Below are 20,294 nucleotides of genomic sequence, written 5' to 3' on the forward strand. Positions count from 1 at the left end.
TACGTGGGGCGCTTAGACCGCTAAGCCACCAGCGCCCCATCCAGCATTATTTTAATACACATCATGATGTTTTTTATTGAACTTACTGAGGCTGAGCTTATACCTAAAATAAACAGACTGTTAACAATTATGGATATCTAAAATTCTCATGAGCAACGTTCTCATTGAGCTTATTTCATGTCTATCCAAATAGTGCGTATAAAATAAGAAAAGATAATCCTTTATTCATCCCACAACTGAGCAATTTGCAGTGTTACAGCAGCAAAGTGGATAGTGCTAAAAAAAAGAGCATAAACAAATATAATTAGTAAAAATTATTAGAAATTAAAAGGTAAATAAGTACAACTTAATAAAAAATATGTACAGAACTAATAAGTAAGTTAACCGTATATTTACCAAACAAATTCATACAAGATATATTTGATCCCTCAGTTGACAGCACATCAGCATCAAGCAGTGCTTGAGGGAAACATAAAGCATCTTACTTTGAAGCATACTTATAAAGCTGTGTATTTCTAAGTTTTGATTAAGAACCTGTTTCAGTTTGTTTTTGTAGTTAGTTTTATTAGCAAGCTTTGGAGAGAAGTCCAAGAGATCACCAGTTAATTTATATGATTATATTTTTTCTCTCACCAAAATCAATAAAACAATCAAAAGTAATGATTTCTCTTCTTTATGAAAAATAAATTAGAAGCTTGTGTGTTCATCACAATGAAAATCACATCTGGCTGTATACCCAGGAGCAAGAACTGAACTCAACATGCCACCATCAACAACAGAGAGCCACTTCTTTAAGACGACCATGTTCAGTTAATAATACTGAAACTTTCAGAAGACCAGATAAATTCAGAGACGGATGAACAAAAACACTCATGGGAAAACACAAATACAACACACACACACACACACACACACACACACACACACACACACACACACACACACACACACTCTCCAGCCTCCTATTCAGCTCCAGAGCAGAAACAATGGCCTCCTAAATAAAGTCCTTCATGTGAACCACATTGTCCTGCTGTAAGTCAAATAAACGTCTCCTCTGAGGACATGAATTAAAACAAAGCCTTTCATTTTCATTTTCATGACATAACATGCACTGTGTGTTTATGCTCCGTGTGTATGATGTGTGTGTGTTTTTCAGTCTGTTATTTTCAGACTTGTGCAGACCAAAGAGAGCCCAGCAGGGAGCAGACAGTGATGTACAATGTGTGCAGAATGAATGGAGGAGAATATAATATCACTCTGCACGTGGGAGCTTTTAAATAAGCAGATAAATGTTTGAGTATAAATATAAATGTGTTACTGTCCGGACTGTAATGCTACTTTACAAGACCAACGTGTACCAACTGTGTTACCTGACTTAGTTGGTCTTTAAAGGGAAGAATTGTATTATTGTAACATGACAAACACATCCAGCACATCTGTTAAACAGCTGTTAACTGTGACCATGCTACTTCTCACCGTGCGTGCCAACAGAGTCCACTACAATGATGGTAGTAGTTAAGACAGCATGATGTGTTTAGGCAGAAAGTTCAACCAGACATTCAGAGCCACTAATCCATTTCCCTTCATTCATTCAGCCTAAAGTGTGTTTGTGTTCAACATTTTATATTCAGATGTCTGATTTTGTTCTGCCTGACCAATCACTGAGCAGGTATCCATCCAACCAACCACACAATCCCTGAGTCACCACAGGAGCTTATAAATTCCCCTAGAGCAGTTTGGTCTTGTGGTCAAGTCCAAGCAGCAACCTCCGTTCTTAAAATATGAAGCCTATGTGGAAGTGAGACAAACTGCAGTTCCTCGTGTGTCCACTTGAGACTGGCTGAAGAAGTTCTAAAACCACATACACACCCATTCAAAGAAGCTGATTTTTACAGCAGAAATAAACATGTTTACAGCCTGATTCAAAAAAGGGTTTAGGTCTGAATAGCTCATTCCTCTATTGGCACACACTGTACAGGAGTGAATTTTTTTATAACTCAGTATTTTTGAAGATTTTAACTTACAAGTTTTTCCCAAATAAGGACATGGCTGACTTGATTGACAGGCGGGAACACTGTAGCTGTTAGCGAGGAGGCTCAAAGCCCGCCTCTTTACCTCACACTAGCTCGGACAAAGTTAGGAAACAGATGGGTGATGTCACAGATACTAAGTCCATTTATTATACAGTCTGTGGTTAAGTCGCGTGTTCCAGGCAGGGTTGCGTGCCTCAAGTGGGCGGCTAAGGTTTGACTCCAGCCTTCGACCCCTTTACCACATGTCATCTCCCACCTCTCTCTGCCAGTTTCCTGCTCTATGCACTGTGCTGTCCTCTCTGAATAAAGGCAGAAAGGCCACAAAACATAACTTAAAAAACATGTTTGAGGATCAACAAAAATGTGTGCCCTTAAGACACCAAAGTGCTTTAATGGAGCGCCGCCTGTGAGCTGTCGGACTAAAATATTGTTACATTTCAAGACCAACTTCAAGATTGATTTATCGTCTGTTTCTCATGTATTCACAAACATAAAAAACTAAATGTTTCTCACCAGCATAAAAACAGTGCACATAAAATACATAACATTACTTATTCAAATGAAATACACTCTCATTGACTTTTAAATCAGATCTGGTATGCTCTTTTTTATCGATGACATTATATAATTCTGTCTAACAATCATTACTGACCTGATGACCTTGAACACATCATAAAACAACCCTATGTCGTTCCATACATCCATCCATTTTCTTCCGTTTATCTGGGGTCGGGTCGCAGAGGACATCCCTCTCCCCAGCAACACTTTACAGATCCTCCTGGGGAATCCCGAGGCTAAGACCAGGTGGGATATATAATCCATCAAACAGTTCTGGGTCTTCCTCGGGGCCTTCTCCCAGTTGGATGTGCCCGGAACACCTCCAAAGGGAGGCATCCTTATCAGATGCCTGAACCACCTCAGCTGACTCCTTTCAACGGGAAGGACCAGTGGCTATACTCCGAGCTCCCTCCAGATGTCTGAGCTCCTGACCCTATCTCTAAGGCTGAGCCCAGACACCCTTCGGACGAAACTAATTTCAGCCACTTGTATCCAAGATCTTATCCTTTTGGTCAAGTCCCACAGCTCATGACCATAGGTGAGGGTTGGAACGTAGACCAACTCGTAAATTGAAAGCTTTGCCTTCCGGCTCAGCTCCCTCTCACCCCGACGGTCCAGTACATTGCCTGTATAACTGCGGACGCTGCACCAATCCGCCTGTCAATCTCACGTTCCGTTTTACCCCCACTTACGAAACAAGACCCTGAGATACTTAAACTCAAGTCCCCCACTAGGGGCAAAGACCCAAGTGGGGGACTTGACCCATGTCACCTCGTAACTAACTAGCTTTTATCCTGCCTATTTCAACACTGGACACTATTTTTGAACCTTGTTTTTGTTTGATTACCACGGCTGTTTTGATTGGAGGAGGATGATGATTGTGAGTTTTTATAACCCCAGGAAAGTCCAAGGTCCTGCATTTTGATTGAATTTGATTCACAATGCTAATGTGCTTGCAACATAAATTGGATTTATCTTCCTCTGTAGACCTCTGTGCACATTCAGTCATCCTTGCAAACAGACAACCAGAATTCTTCTTTATGTAGTTTCAAAACTGCTGACTGGCAATTCAATTTTATTAAAAAAACCTCCATGAAACAAGTGATGTATGTTTGTGTGCCAGGAATTTGATTTAAGTGACATGACTCAAGTCCAAATATGACGTTAGAGGTCTCACAAGACTTGATAGCTGTTTAAATGAGATCAAACGTTATCAGTTGTTTTGGTTTTGCAGAGCCCGTGTTTTAATAGAACCAAGTTTCAATCCACGTCTTTGGTTTACAGGTTAGCAGCAGGCTCAATGAGGGCAGTCTGAATGTCCCTGAGGAAGTCATTGTCTGAATCCTTTTTATAGGAGTATTTCCATAATATTGTAATATTGCTTTATTCCAGTGTGTGTGTGTGTGTGTGTGTGTGTGTGTGTGTGTGTGTGTGTGTGTGTGTGTGTGTGTGTGTGTGTGTGTGTGTGTGTGTGTGTGTGTGTGTGTGTGTGTGTTGTGTTTGGGTCTCTTGGCGCCAGCTGCAAAGGTTTGTTCAGATGGTTATGCAGAGGAAGGAAGCGTTTGGCCTGGCAGAAATCCTTTATTGTTGCCTCAGTCCTGATAAGAGGTTATTAATTAGTGCGCCAGACAAACCTACGATACAATAGAGTCTAATGGAGCTTCTGAGGGGAGAGGGCTGTTTATGTGCCAACGTACACAGAGGCCACACAGACAGATGTTCTCTGGATGGGTGTGGTTGTGCCTTTTTGTTATTTTTCAAACACAATGTGATTAAATAAATACAGGGGAGTCATTTTTAGGGAAAAGAACACGTAAAACTTGTCTTTATAATGTTGAGGTCTTCAAAGTTTTTAAATCATGATGGTGTTGCATCTGCCTCCATCATGTTGGTATGTTTTGTATTTCTGTCGCATCCAGGTCACTGTTTTACATGTGCTACACTCAGCAAACTCAACGACTCACTCTTTAACAATTCGACTCTGGAAAACAATGTTATGTCCCCGCACGGCACACTAAACATGCTTGATGACATCTTTGGCTAATTATCGACTATTAATTTATTCTGCAAATAATTTTGTCTAACTGTCTCGATGAATCATTTCACTCCTAGCCACTTTTACAAACTTAATTTACGTAATTTTCACAATTGCCTGACATGATCGCATGTTGGCAGTCTATTCACGCTGACAGATTTCCGGTCTCTCCCTTTGCCCTGTCATTGTCACCACTGCTCGGCACCAGTACCATGCTCACATTGTCAGCCCCACTTCCACCTGCAGGCTGAAGCTCGGGGGTTTAACATATTATCTTAGCACTCTGATATCTGCAAGTAAAATAAATCTGCACTGAGTGATGAGGTCAGAGCCCAGACACCAAATGCAAACTATGCTCTTCTGCTCATTTAAATTTCAAACCAATGCGAAGCGTCTGAATGAACTGTGGTATTAACTTGATGCTACTTTTGGCGAGTAAAGAATGGGTTTATACAAATCATAATGTCACAGTTTGGAGAAGCAAAAGCCAATATAGAAGGGAGGAAACACAGAGACTATACACACACCAAACAGCAACCTCCGTCTTAAGATATAAAGTCCATGTGGAAGTAAGACAAACTGCCGCTCTTCGAGCGTCCGCTCGAAACAACAGAAACACCAGAAACCATACACACCAATTCAAAAAGAGATGATCTTTGCAGCAATAATAAACATGATTACAACCTGGTTAAAAAAACAGTTTAGGGCTGAACAACTATTTTCTCTATCCACACACACTGTACAGGGGGGAATTGTTTTTATAACGCAACAGTTCAGAAGATGTTGAGACTACGAGTTTTGGCCAAAAAAGGACATGGACTCTTTACCTCACACTAGCTAGGACAAAGTTAGGATGAGTTCAACATTTCCAGTATGGCACCACAACTGGCTTCAAATCAGCGCTCAGAAAAAGATCGGTGACATTACGGATACTACTTCCATTTACTATACAGTCTATGATACACACACACACACACTGGATAATGAATAAGGGGGCACGGGTGAGAACAAGGCACAGGTGTAGTCAGTCAGACAGGAGGGAAAACACAGGAAGTCAAGCTAAACCAGACGCACAGGGAGCGATCACTACAAAATAAAACAGGAAACACGATACGCTACAATCACACACAAGGATCACTAAACATAACCAGTACAGAATATAAACAGGGATGAAACACAAGGTGAATCTAAAAAATAAAACCAGATATCAAAGGCAGAATACAGCAAAGAAAATACTACACAAAAGTGACTCATGACATAAACTGTATTAAGTAGAGCCAAATGAATGGTCAGTTTTTAGTTCAAGGGCAGCCACGCCTGAAATACATACCCTACTTTATGGGTTTTTGTTATTCTAAACGAGACCATCAAGTTTACAAAATGAACTCCATATTATTTCAAAGTAGATTATAAAATAGAGATTGAGGCCAAATTCTCATCAGGAAATGTTTACTACTAAGAAGAAAGACTTTAATACAATCAGCCCACTTTTACCCCCTTGTAGCACCCTGTTGGTCATTAAACAGAACGCAGATTACACACTCTTCTACATTGACTTCACTTTTTGAACTCTTGATCTATTTACACTTTGTATTCAGTCTATACTTCAGCATGACTCAAGTGTTTGTTTTATAGACTCAGACAGAAAAAAAGAGATAAATTCAATGTGTTATAAAGAGATGGATGAGATTCTTCAGAAGAGTTTCAGCTGCAGATAACAAATAAAAAGTAAATCTAAAAGTCTAAAAGATGGATTAAGAGCAGCAGGTGGTTATCAGTCTGTTTCCTTTGGCAGCACCGGACCTTCTTTAGTAACACTGATTCATTTCATCAGACCTGAGTGACATTAATAACTCAACAGTTTGACACATTCATCCTAAATCACACTCATACCATTATCTCTCCCTTGTGCTAATGTTTCTTAGCTAGATGAGTGTTGAGTTACTTTTGTATATAGTGAGATGTCCTCTCACCGAGTGATGGACACTAACTCAAACATGCTCTGACATTCTCCATCTGTGATCGTCCTCCCCGTGTGGGATCATCAGTTAATGTAAAACAAACATTTTGAATAATGTGAATTCAGTTTGGCTGAGATACAGAGTGATGTCTGATGAAATGTCAAAAATGTACATAAATGAACTCACATTTTGACATCGGTGAATCAGTCAGGTTTGGGAGACTTAAAATGATGGAGGGCAAAAACGACTTCAAGCCAAGACTTCCTCGTCTGTGTTAAGTGTATGTCTGGAACATGAACACTGTAATTTCCTGGTCAATTACAAAGTGTGTGTTCATCTGTTTCTAGTACCAGTAGTTCTCGGTATACGGTATACACACAGAGGATCACTCTGACTAGCATCAGTGCTTGAACCCCAAAAAAAAACACATTTTCTTGTCATCTAATTAAAATGAGCAGGTTTTAAGTTGTGCCTGTTTTTGCTCTCCATACAGACTGTGACAAACACTCTTTCTGGGGTTCACAAAAAAGAAAACAAGATGCAGATTTCTGGTGCAGACAGTAGCTAATTCTTCAATAGATGGCACTAAGAGTTCCCATCTACAGTCATTTCTCGACTTTGTCCGCAAGCTAATTTTAATGATGTGCTGTTAGTCAAGCCAAGTAGGATCAAGAGCACAAAAACGTGCCTGAGGTGATGGTTGGGGCAGCAGATAAGTCAAAGAAATGTGATTATTATTTGGGAGACAGAGATCTAATGCCATTTGAAACTAACATTCAATGTGGACTCAGAGAAGTTTAAGTAATTTTAAGAACACTTTAGTGGATATTACAAGTGTATGACCTTATTTTATAAAATTAAGAAACCTGTCAAATTTCAAACTACAATATAAGTGTTTATTGAAACTCAAACCTTGATTATTCCTGAAAGCTAACAAAGCTATTTAATGACGAAAAAACCCAATCTAACAGGGACTGTTTTATATCTGTTTTACAAAAGTGTAACTATAAACAGCTGTGTTTTGAGATAAATGCTGAGGATGCTAACATAATGGCGTTGCCAACCTAATATATTGCATAAAGTTTTATCACATTCTCTCTCTTGGTTAAGCATTTCTGCATGGTAACACCTGCTAATCAGCATGAGAAACAGAGCTGGGGCTGATGGAAATGTTGTTAGTTTTGAAAGTATTTAGCCATAAAGTAGAGTTATAGACACATTATGATCTGGTGCAAAGTACCTGGGTCAAGTAAAGAGGATTTGAGCGTTTATTCAGTTGTCCTGAATAAACCAAAATCCTGCAGTCAAACTTTTAACCCATTTGTGAAACAATCAAAGCATCGTTATAGTCTTTCAATCTTATCCTCTACAATAAAAAAAATTGTAATATTTGTAAAAAAATATCTAAGTCTAGACCAAAGTAGATCAAGAATAGACCAACTGTGATCCTTGGAGCCAAAACTTAGAGCCTCTCTAAAGCATCTACTGAATAGATTAATTTATTCTATTCTGACCCAAACCTTTTCTCATGGTCATCATGACATGTCACAGCTAATCTCCTCCATTGTTATGTAAGGGCCAAAGAAGAACCAGGCCAGTGACCCACTCTGGGTCCTGACCTCCAATTTAAGACAGGCTCCTCTGCAGACACCCGGCTGTCCTGACTCCTCGCGAAGCGGCTGATGGATAAACTCAGCCCTGCTCAGCTAAGCTGTCATGTACTCTGGGACAGAGAAACTGATGTCCTCCTGACTGGGTGGTCTGCTCTCTGTCCGTGTGTTTGACTGTCAGTCGGTCTATATACTTTAAATGCTTGTCTGCACTTTCTTTTGGATTAATTTCTGTGTGAAATAAAGTTTGACTTCTCTGCTCAAAATTTGACTGTAAGTGCATCAAAGAGACACATTTAGCTGCTGCATGACATCAGAGCCTAAATATCCTCAAGTCTCTGATTCAGTGTCCTATTTTGTAATTGTTGCATGACTTTTGTGTCCTCACATCCCTCTGTTAGCCTTTGACCAACAAACACACTCAGGAAACAGCAGAGGAGGAAGGAACAACAACAAAACACACAGAGCCTCCTAAAGACCATTACCTTCAATAGGACCATTATACATGAGCCTACCAGATCACTGTTACACACAAACAGCTGGGTGCCGGTGCTGCGAGGCATACATACAGCTAAAGTTATCTTTGTGGAGACACAGCCCTGACTTGTGCCGGTAAATGAGTGCTGACGTAGGCCGGTAGGATAACACTCAGTCTTTGCATGAAGTCATGAATGTATGTCTGTATTTCATTCTCTCTCTTTGGGGTGTGTCGTTTGTGTTTTGTCCTTTGTGGTAAAGACACTAATGCGATGTAAGGTGGGGAATTTCTCAGCCTTACAAAAGTGTGTGTGTGTGTTTGTGTGTGTGTGTGTGCGCATGTATGTGTCTGTGTTTGTTTCTATCCAGCCCTCCAAACACAAGATTCTCCCGAAGCTGGAGACCTGTGGGCTGGAGGAAGTGGGGATTTATTCAATCACAGGATAGCTTCCACAGAGGACGAAGAGGATGTTATTCTGGGCTCCTCATCAATGTGGTGTGTCTGCATATGTGAGTGTGTGTGGTTTTATGGTATGTGACATTTTAATCGTGGCTGGGAGTGTTTTATTTTGTGGTTTTAACCAGGGGATCAGCATGAATAGGCAACAACGGGATGATGAAACTTAAAGAAACAAAAAAAAAGGCCTCAAGCTTTCATTCATTCAACAACCTTGAGGTAAAGGGTGGGGATGCCTCTGCTGATTCAAGCAACTACTGGGTGGTTGTTAGGATTTATTTGTTATCTGCTTCCCCTTCTTCATCGGCTACTTGTGTGCCAAAATTTAACCTTACATTTACTCAGAGGAGCTCCAAAAGTCTTGAGTTTTAGAGAAATAAGCGCTGGAAGGAAAGTTAAAGTCGAGCTGAGTGTTGTTGAAAGGGAGCATCAACTTCCCAGAATAAACAAACTGTAGGTTGGGTTTTTAAAAGAGTGCTTTAAAACAGTGAAGGGAAAATCTCTGTGTCTGTTAAAAAGTGTTTACAGTACTTCTGGACAAAGAGAGGAGCAGTCTCGTGGAGTGATGATGACAAATGAGGGATGACAGAGTGACCAAGATGTCAAATGTTCCCATGATAAAAAGCTTTATCTTTAACTCAGACATGCAGGTTCAACTCCAACTCCTGAGCACATGATTATGAAATATAAACAAACTGAAGAAGACGTTTATTTGTATTATCTTGGTCCAAATCTTGGAACTTGATGGATGAAATTCATCTTGAGAGACAGAAGTATCTGAAATTCTAGGACTGTCAAAGTTAGCTGTGTTCACACATATCCTCATACACTGGATCAACAATGATGCAAAACCATGTGCATGATTTCTGATTTACTATGCTGCTCACCTGCAGATCTGGCTGAAAATGAAAACACCAGTGCAAACCAGTGCTTCACTTTTCAATGGGTAAAGCTGGAGACAACTCATCCCTGAGTACATACAGCCGACATGTGGATGGGAACAGTCTGTTTGTTTTGAGGTCAGTTTACGAGCCTGTGCACCTACACATGTTGTGGTGGTTTCCAGGGAGTGCTCCAATCATCTGGGCACCACAAAGACTCAGGAAGGTTATGAACTGGAACGTTTATGTCAGGGTGGTGGACAGGAAGCTCAGCCATGTGAACTCTGACTGAAACAGCAGAACACACTACCCCAGCTCTTTGCTCTTGCATGAATAAAAGCCTGGTGCACAGGCAGCTATATTCCAACCAGTTTTTCTCTGCATGCACACGGTGCACCAAAACCATGCAACAGTCCAAACACTTAACGTCTAAGCTTGATTTTTAGTGAGGATTTCTTTAGAGTTTAACATTGCTGAGGTTTACATATAAAACTGATTTCTCTGTAGCAGCTACCTCCTCTCTAAAACAAGCAAACTCTGTCATTTTAAAGTTGAAGTCACAGAAAGAAGTAGAACTGTCATGAAATTCTCAAAACCAAGCCAAGAGGTTGAGCTGACCGCAGCGGATCAAAGACGGACTGGACACGGATCTAGTGGAAGTCCAGAGTTAAGCCTCCGGGAAAACAGCTACATCAGCTACAATCAGCCACGGACCTAATAATGCAAACTGATGCATAAACCTTCGCTTTAAAATGATCAAACTATTTTTCTAAATACAGAAATGAGGCTCTGCCACCAAAAATGGTCTTCTGTTCCAGGCTGTAAACATGTTCGCTTTTACTGTAAACATGGGCCCTTTAATATAGGAGAAAATGGAGTATTGTTAGCGTTGGGAGCCAGTCTCAAGTGGACACTGGAGGAACTGCAGTTTAACACACCTTTGCATTGGCTTCATTTCGTGACATTGAAGGTTAGCTAGGAGCAGAGTTGCTGATAACTTAATCTCTCCAGATCACGAGAGTCTAAACGTCTTTATTCAGGGACTTTATTACACCAACAACTCAAGTTATAACGTGGACTGATAGCAGACATTTATAGAAAACAAATAGACACACAGAACACTAATGTCAACTGATATAAAGGTTTGAAGTGAAGTAAAGAGAAAATTAAACTTGGTTTGAAATGCAAATTCCCAATCCTGTCCAGTTTCAGATTTGTTTCGAACAGTAAAAAATTCCATGAGCTGAGAGTGAGGGGCAGAAAAATGTGGCACTGTGCCTCCATGCAGCCTATGGCATCTTATCAGGATGCCTCCTGAACTCAAGGGGAAAATATTTTGGCCAAGTCTGAGTGGAGCAAACCCAAAGGAGAACCCACAACATGCTGTACAAATTTATAACCTAATCTAGGCTGGGAAAGCCTTGGGATCCCGCAGCAGCAGACCGAGGGCGTAACTAGGGTGGACAGCTTCTGGCCTTTTCTGCTGGTCTGTAAACAAAACCACAACACATACCTGACTAAGAGGCCGACACACAGGAGGAGCTTACTGAATGCAGACTTCTCTCTGTGCTTAGATAAAAAATCAACTGCATGAGACACACTACAGCCTAATTAAAGATGAACAGGATGACAGTTAAAGCATGCCAGGGTATGTGTGACAGCAGCAGTGTCAGGTGCATCTTAAAATCACACAGACAGGAGACAGACTCTGCACAGCGGTCAGTTCACACTGAGCTGATATCAGACAGACTTTATGGAGGATTAGTCATAGAAAACTGGTGGGTTAAAGTTTGAATCAATGGACACTAAAAGAGCAGCATGACATGATTCAGGTCACATGATCAACATCTCATGTCCTGTTACTGATGTGCATGCACACATGTCATTGCAATGATAAAGTTAGATGCTGTTCTGCCCCGAGAGTAACTGTGACCAGGACAGTGGGTTATATAAGTAGATAGAACACATTACTAGGGTTAGGTACCATTTTAATGTTAAATTCCGATTCCAATTCTGGGTCCACTTATTGATTCCAGTTCTTATTGATTCCTGATTCTGATTCCATTATTTTTGGAGTATAAAAAATAATGAATAATAACAGAACAAAAGTTAGCCTGCCTTTAATGTTTGGACATTTAGGCTCTCTGAAGTGATCTGCCAACTGTGACATGGATTTTTATTTTTTCCTTCATTAAATATCTCTCTTTCTTATCAGGATAGATCAAGGAAATTTACAAACCATAATTATTTAAATGAATGAAAGAAAAATAAAAAAAAAACACATAAGAAATATCAACATACATAATGCAGTTTCCACACCTACACGCTGGTGACAAAGGGGTGTAATCCCATCACCATGAATCTTCTACTGCAGAGACTTTGCTCTTCCTCCTCATTCATCACCTTCATCTCTAAAGTGAACAGTTTCTGCACCAAGGGGACTCCACCTAGGACCCAGGTGGACGGGAGTTCTGAGAACTTGTATCTAACAAAAACACATTTTAAATATTTGTAGACAAGCTTCGTTTAGCTCTATATAAATGTGAACATGAGCTCACCTGTGTTGTGTACCTGATTGTGACGGGATGTTAACTACAGCTGTAGTGTTTTAGTGAACAGGAGACCGCAGCAAATCGAAGACAAAGCTTCCCTCAAATTCATGCCGTGTTGAAGTAAATATCACAACAGATGTGTTTCCTCCATTGCTGAGTATTATTTTTAGTGATGCTTAGCCAAACTTTTGGTTGTTTGTTGTAGTCTGCAAAGCTCCTTTTCCCCACGATTTTGACATGTTGCATCACACGAGACGTAATGTTTCATCCTAAAATACTTATGTCTCCGTTAGGAACCCAAATGCGTGTGCTTTATCAAATCCAAAATCTTAGAAATTTGGAACCGGTTCCAAAGTGAAACCAGTATTTGATACCTAAAGGCTGATTTATACTTCTGCGTTGAATCAACGGCATACCCTATGCCGGGGGTCTGTGTAGCTCCCGTACCTACGCCGAGGCCTACGCACGTAGCTGACGTGCACCTCCTCCAAAATGTAACTCCCCGTAGAGCCGACGCGGACCTCAAGCCCTGTGATTGGTCCGCTCGGCGGCTTTGTCTTTCCCGCATTTACAACACTTCCGGGATCCCGGACATCGGCTGCACATCGGCCGTGTATTTCATCTCATCCTCTCTATTCTTCATGTAATCATGTCTGTATGATAAACAGTAACATGTATCAGCTGTAGATTAACAGAACACGCTCTGAATCGCTGTGGAAAAGTAAACAGAGATCGTAGCGGGGCCGGAAGCAGGTGGCCGGCTATCAGAGAGACCACACTGCCCTCAGGTGTTTAGGAGGAGAATTGCTGTGCGACACGGACACACCGACGCACAAGTATGTGGGGCTCATGTCCGCGTCATCCCCTGCTGCGTAGGGGAGACGCAGAAGTATAAATCAGCCTTAAGCCTACACATTACTAAAAAAATGTAAAACCAGCATTAGTAGACCTCTTACAGTCCAAAAAGCAGCTTATATTGTTGTTAATAGTCTTTTTTTAAGACTGTATGCACGAGTAGAGTCGTTCTTTATTTGTTATCAAAAATTACGTGAACAAGATGTTTGAAATTCACCCCAGCATCTTTTGAAGACACCACACCCAAGACAATGGAAGTCAAAGATGAGAGCTGGTAGTGATCTTTGAGGAAAACCTCCTGGTGTTCCTAAGACAACAATCCGAGTTAAAAATCTGCAGGACTGAAAGGTAGAGAAGAATTTTTACAAGATATCATGACTTTGAATCCCACTTTTAATACTGTTCATCTTTGTGTGTAACAAGTGTCGCAACTCCTGGATGAGCTGAGGGTTGTGGCAAAACATGATCTGGTGAAAGTAGCACTGACCTCTGACTTTAAAACATGTTAACTCATCAGTTAAAAGTTGAGTCATCAACTTTAGTCGATGTTTTTGGAAAAAACTTATGACATTTCTTCCAGGATCTTCTGAGACACAGAAGTGCACAGACATACCAGCAAAGCAAAAAGAAAAGAGCCTAAACTGTGCTCTAAGTGTGAAACAGGGGATGTGCATGAACCCTTGTTTTAGGGTGTGTTTATCAAACTCAGCCTCTGATCCAGAGATAAGACCCTGCCAGGACAGAGACTGATTTACTTCTCTGTTTAATCAAAACACAAACCTTGTACCTCACAAAACTCTGCCTCCAGGTAATCTGACACAGCCTCACTGTCCTCCGTCCAGATCAGTGATACACATCAAGAGGTCAGATGAAGGAAGGACTTGCGTCAAACCCATAATGAAAACCAGACCTGCGTATCTAATGGCCGTACAACCTCAAAGAAGATCTTCTTTTTCATCCATGGAGAATGAGAGGCAGATATGGCAATAAAACGAGAGAGAAAGACGGCCAGCAATCTGAACACAGGAAACATTTTGTATAAAACGTTATGTGCCCAGAGAGTTACACACCTGGGACCAACAGGTGTCAGGTTCAGTCCCACAACAGATACTTCCACACAGGATGTGTCACATCAGAGATAGAGGAAACAGAGACAGAGAAACTCTCTGAAAAGGAAAAGTCCTGTAAGATGAATTAAATCATCAGTTTGATTTTCAGATCTCTGCAGTGCTTTTGTTTTTTGATGTCCATATCGTAAACAACAGCGTGCAGAGGCAACCGAAGGGCAGGCTGTAAACTCTACAAACCAAGCATCAAATTGAACCTTCAGTGTTCATCTTTCAAAAGCTTTGGTTAGAGGATTATCTGCAGAGATCTTCTGAACTCCAAACTAAATGAACATGGGGAATAGATTGGGTGGAAACACTAAATTAAGTAGTTACATTTTGAAGCCATCTCCCTGAGGCAGGATTAGGGGCCAACTTTGGCTCACTAGCTCACTTAAAGACTTAATAATAGCTGGTGCCGTTAAAAACAACTACTGATTTATCTGACAACATCAAGGCTGAAATGTTTCCATGTCTGTGAGACAGATTATAGAAAACTCTGTTGATTTGCCATATTAAATCTTCAGTTCTCTAAAATTTGGAATCACTCTCAAATCCAAACTATACTCATACCAGATTTCCAGACCCATCTGCAGTCATCAGCTATCATTGTCCAATGATATGACTATGAGAACAGAAAGTGATTTTCTTCTGATTTTCTTGTAATAAACAGGTTTTAGGTTTGCTGAAAAAATAACGTTGTGATTTCTCTGTCCTAATAATAATAAGAAAACAACTTGAAAATGATCATTTCTGATGCCCTCTATGTTGCATTGCCTGATGTCAGGGAAGTCTAAACACTGATGGCTTAGGCAACACAGCATCAAGCTGAAAGGTCTGATCTAGAACAAATCATCAGCTGCAGACACTAAAGCCTGCTGAGATGTCATTGATCAGTACTACCTGGGCTACAAAGGTGCTACAAATAGAAACCAGAACACTTCCCATGCTGAAAATCCAGACCCCTGAGTACAGATTTTACAAATGTATGTAGAAACTGTGACCAAATATCACATGATATGAAACCCCTGTAACACAGATCAAGGCAAATACAGTTCATGTTGTTGCGTATTGAGCTGGTAAAGCACTGAAAAATTTTCAGAGGTCCCATTCCAGCAAGAACAGTAAGAAAAACCTCATTATCCAAATCAGTCCCCCCCCCCCAAAGAAGTAATCTTTCTGCGTCTTTTAAAAAGAGTCTGAAATCAAGAAAAGGTCTGTGAAAGTCTGCAGCTTGATGAGATTTTGGATCTGCCTTGGTTGCATTATTAAATGACAACATGCAACATCTTTGTCTTCTTATGCAGCACTTAAAAAGTTTCCATGTAGAGCAAACATAAAACATCAAACGTTTCCTTGTAGCTTTTTGTTACACTCATAAGATGTTGTTTTCTATTCTTCTTACACCCCGATGCCTCTCTTCAACTCTGTCCCCAACTAAAGTTTGACCCTCGTTAGTTTACCCAAAACAAAAACCCAAACAGAGGAGAGAGCGCACTGGAACTCTTGAGTGCTGCAGCTTTGAACTTCACCTCTGTCTGGCTGCAGACATCAGATAAGAGTCTTTATCAGGAGTCTTTGTTGATGTTAGTCTTAGAGTGAAGTGCAGCGCTGGTCAACTCGACTCAGGTTTTAAAAATATGAGCTGCGTGCTCAGAGATCTCTATCGGTGCTCTCTTCTTCTGTTGATGTTAGATGTTCCTTAAACGAACACTCCTCACTCAGCAGCCGGCTTTAGATAACGCTGCTGTAATCCTCTTCACTGAAGGAGTCTGACTGAGAGGAAGTCAAGTAGCTTTAACGGGATCCACTCAGCTCCCAGCAGGTACACTGACACGACATGGACCCTTTCTGTGTCCACATGTTTATTGTTTAGAACAAAGGCATGTTTAAACATCTTCTTTATGACCTTTTCCTGGTTCATGCATAATCAGTGAATCACTCAAAAGGTGTCTACAGGACTCTTCAGCTCATTGACTTAAAGCTGCCATGAGGAACTTTACGTTTGTGTTGATTTATGTGCTCCCTGTGGCCAAAGAGAACATCTTATCTCTGTACTGGTTTCATCCTGTACATGCCAAGGCAGTATCTTCTGTCACGAATCTCGTCCCGCTTCCTCTATACAGCACAAAGTGTCATTCATTGTGAATATTTAGGGTTGAAAATGTAAAGAAAGGTTGTCTCTTCATTGTGCTGTCAATCATCTGGTCTGACACGCACTCGCTCGGAGCGGTTTCGGACATTAAAAGTTACAACATAGAGATAATCAATCTTGTTGCTGGTGGTCTTGTTTGCTTCTGTAGATCATGAAGAGGCATCACAATCAATTTCAGTCTGTTTCACAAACTGGGGCTTCAATTAAACGTAGTGTTACACAAAGTGAGAGACATGACTCTCAGAGGCTTATATTTTTTAGCTCTTAGATTTTTGCATATTCACTGATGCAACACATGCATGTTCCTCTGCCTGAGTCAAGTCAACCAGCATTCGTGGTGAGAACTACTCTAACTAGTGAAGAGTGCCTCATGCAACCCTAAAAAAAAAATATGTAACAATTCCTTTAATTGACAAAACAAGATAGTTATCAAAAGGAAAAAAAAACATGATGACATGAAGCTCAAGTACCTAAACTGTTCTAAGTGCTATACTTGAGTAAATGTACAAATAAGCAAACATACACACACACACAGACACACACACACACACACATCCTACAGGTGGCTGTATGTTCAGCGTCACTCCATTATCATCACTGCAGCAGCAGCAGCACAGGAGACACAATGACACAATGCAGCAGGAAAACAACAATCTATACACACACATGTTCACACATGTACGCAAACACACACACACACACACACATACACACACACACACACACACACACACACGCACCCACACACACAGGGCAGGAAACAGCAGCAGCCCCACACAGATTGTAGAGAGGGGGTGAACTCCATAACAGGAAAGGACGGGGACAATTGGGGGACGTTTACTCACAGCAGAGACACAGGACGGTCTTTAGTAAACTCAGCTGAGGGTTTCTGAAACATCACCGCCCTGACCCCCAATGTGTCCACAGCTCTACTGTATGTCCTTTTATGTGTGTGATTTATTCTTTTTGCTCTCATGTAGGACAATCACGTAAAAGATGGTTCCAAAGTGTATCCCCTTGAATTATCCTGAAAACATGTAAGTGAACATCCAAAGCCTCCTGGAACTCCCTCACTGAACACAACCTCAACAAGGACACCTGACAAGTCCTTGAAACACCTAATGGTCACCACAACCTCCACCAAACATCATCATCAATGTTCACAACAACATAACACACTGTGAATATCTCATCATATCCTACAATGAGCTCTGGAAAGTCTCCAGTGATAACAGCAGCTTCTGCAGAGACCAACACCAAAAACCCTCCTGGAGATTGATCTCCAAATATTCAATGACAACTGGAAGCTCCAAAGTGACAGAAATGTTTCTGCAAGGACTTCTGGAGCCCGCCAAACTCAATGAGAACAAACCAGGATGAGTTTTTCTCTCAGTTTGAGTAAAAATATGTGAAGTTAAAAGAAAGAAGGAACAAGTCTATAAGAGAGGGAGAGAGAGCTCAAGGAGCAGATTTGTCTATTTGTTCATAAAAAGAAAAACACTATTTGACTTATTCATCAAGTAAAACTGTGAAATATTTGTTGGTTTCAGGTTCTTATGTGCCAGATTTAGCTTCTGTTGTTTATTATTTGTGACACATAATGAGATTTCGTTCTGTTGGTTGGTTACAAGAGATGTTTACAGACCTGCTCTGGAAACTCGGGGTGATCACTTTTCTGCTGTACATGAGACAGATTAAACAGTAAAGATAAAAAAAAATGAACCGTGACAGAAATTTTGCAAAATAAATCTATGAAATAAAGTAAACCTCGTCTGATAGAGAAAAATCTGATGAGAGAGTGAAGATGCAGAAAGTAAGATCATCAGGTGATCAGCCAGAGTATCATATATTGGAATAAATGAATTTAAGAAGACAAACTTTGAGGTTTAGACAATGTGACTGAAATAAAAGATAACTCTTTATTAACATTTCTCCGGTCTTATTCTAACAAACACAGTCGGCTGTCTTTCCAGCCAGAGTCAGATTCATCCGCTCGTCATTTAGTCCTCAGAGACAGAAAGCGGTACCTCAGCATCATGTCAGAATAATAAAAAGTGTCCTGAACTCACCGAGCAGAGTCTGAGTCTGAAGAGGATCAGTGGACTCTCACTTATTCCTGTAAGTGCTGCTGTTAATTCAGGACGGATCCAGGTCAGTCCAGCGTCTACTCACCTGCAGGCTCTGAACACTATAAACACAGTGAACACATGTGGGCTGAGCTCAGCCGCTCCTTCTCCGCACATCAAACCGGGTCCTGCTGCGAGGATGCGTTCAGGTGCTGCTCGGAGACCAATTCAAATTTGTATCTCGACCTCCAATCTAATAAAGTGAAATGAAAGCAGTTTAAATATTGAATTCATTGAAGGCTTACATCATTTTATTCAGTATTAGAGAACAACAGAAACAATTGGACAAAAATAATGTCCTTTAATGTGAGAAAATGTTTCATTCTTAATGTTGTTTTAATGTAGGTAAAATGTTTTTGTTCTGTTAGGTATTTAAATCCTTTATCTAATTAAAAAGTGAATAATTCTGCTCTACAATAAAATAAGAAATCCTCCAAATATAGTCTGAAAAAATAAAAAAATTGTGCAAAGGCAGTGCAGACATCAAAGTCTGCATCATTATGTGCTGAAGTGCAAAAAGTGAGAATACAAATATATGCACTCACCTGCAGGGAGCCTTTTTATGAATGGTAGAAGAGTCATGATTATTACGATGAAATGAGATCAATTAAAGTAAAGATCGTCATCTTTCAGAGTTTATTTCATATAATATATGTTAAAATGTTCATTTCGACAGAGGCAGCAGGCTAACAATGTTTTGGAGTGGAGGTTTGAATATGAACAAGGCCCATGTTAAATATAAAAACCTCTAAATCGTGCTCCTTTGGTTTCTTTTCTCCATAAAAGGACGCAGGGATTGGATGAATTCTGTAAAGGCATAAAAAAGAGGAAAAACTCATCTGAGAGAAGTTGTACAGGAACAGTTAGAAAAGTAATATAAAAATAGATATTGAGGTAAAAAAAATTAGAGGCGGGACATTCACCCTCTGACTCTTACTGGTTTAGATCTCATTTTCATTCACTTGCAATAGTTGTAAGTAACTTTCTTTACATGTTCTTCCCAGAACACTTAATATATGACAGTAGACACAAGTACCTAGAGAAAAGCCATTATCACATAGTATACCACACGCTGATCATTTTGTATATCCTTTTCCAGTATATGTTTTACACATATAGGTGTATATCCACAGGAGGAAATATTTAAGCTGCATGACCTGTGTAAATCCAGTCAGTCCTGAAAAAGTCTTAATCCTTCATCATCATGTACAGGTGAATACATCCATCTGTACTATTAGCTTTTGATTATTACTGCATGTGTCACCTGCAAAAGACATGACTGTAAAAATGAGACATTTTCCAAAGTTAAAGGATACTTTGAGAGGAATAGCTAAATTTCCTACAGCACCATATGTCAGCAAACGCGTCTTCAGACATCCAGCAAGACAGATTTTTACTGACCAGAGCTCCCTCTTGTGGCAAGAGTTTAATACTGAAATATTCAGACGGGAGTTGCTGGAGTTGCACTGTTTCCTCAGGCTGATGATT

At 40.3% G+C, this 20,294-nt stretch overlaps 1 protein-coding gene across 2 annotated transcripts in view; it reads right to left on the reverse strand.

The window, feature by feature from the left end:
* The window catches only part of si:dkey-49n23.1 (semaphorin-3D), a 110,527-nt gene extending 91,611 nt beyond the window's left edge, over positions 1 to 18,916 (reverse strand). For both annotated transcript variants that reach the window (XM_034689082.1, XM_034689083.1), the window contains exon 1: positions 18,750 to 18,916. The gene's annotated coding sequence lies outside the window, so the exon portion shown is untranslated. The remainder of the gene's footprint in view (positions 1 to 18,749) is intronic.
* Between the last annotated feature and the right edge of the window lie 1,378 nt (positions 18,917 to 20,294).

The sequence above is a fragment of the Notolabrus celidotus genome, chromosome 1 (genome assembly GCF_009762535.1).
Source record: "Notolabrus celidotus isolate fNotCel1 chromosome 1, fNotCel1.pri, whole genome shotgun sequence".
In the NCBI taxonomy this organism is placed as follows: domain Eukaryota; kingdom Metazoa; phylum Chordata; class Actinopteri; order Labriformes; family Labridae; genus Notolabrus; species Notolabrus celidotus.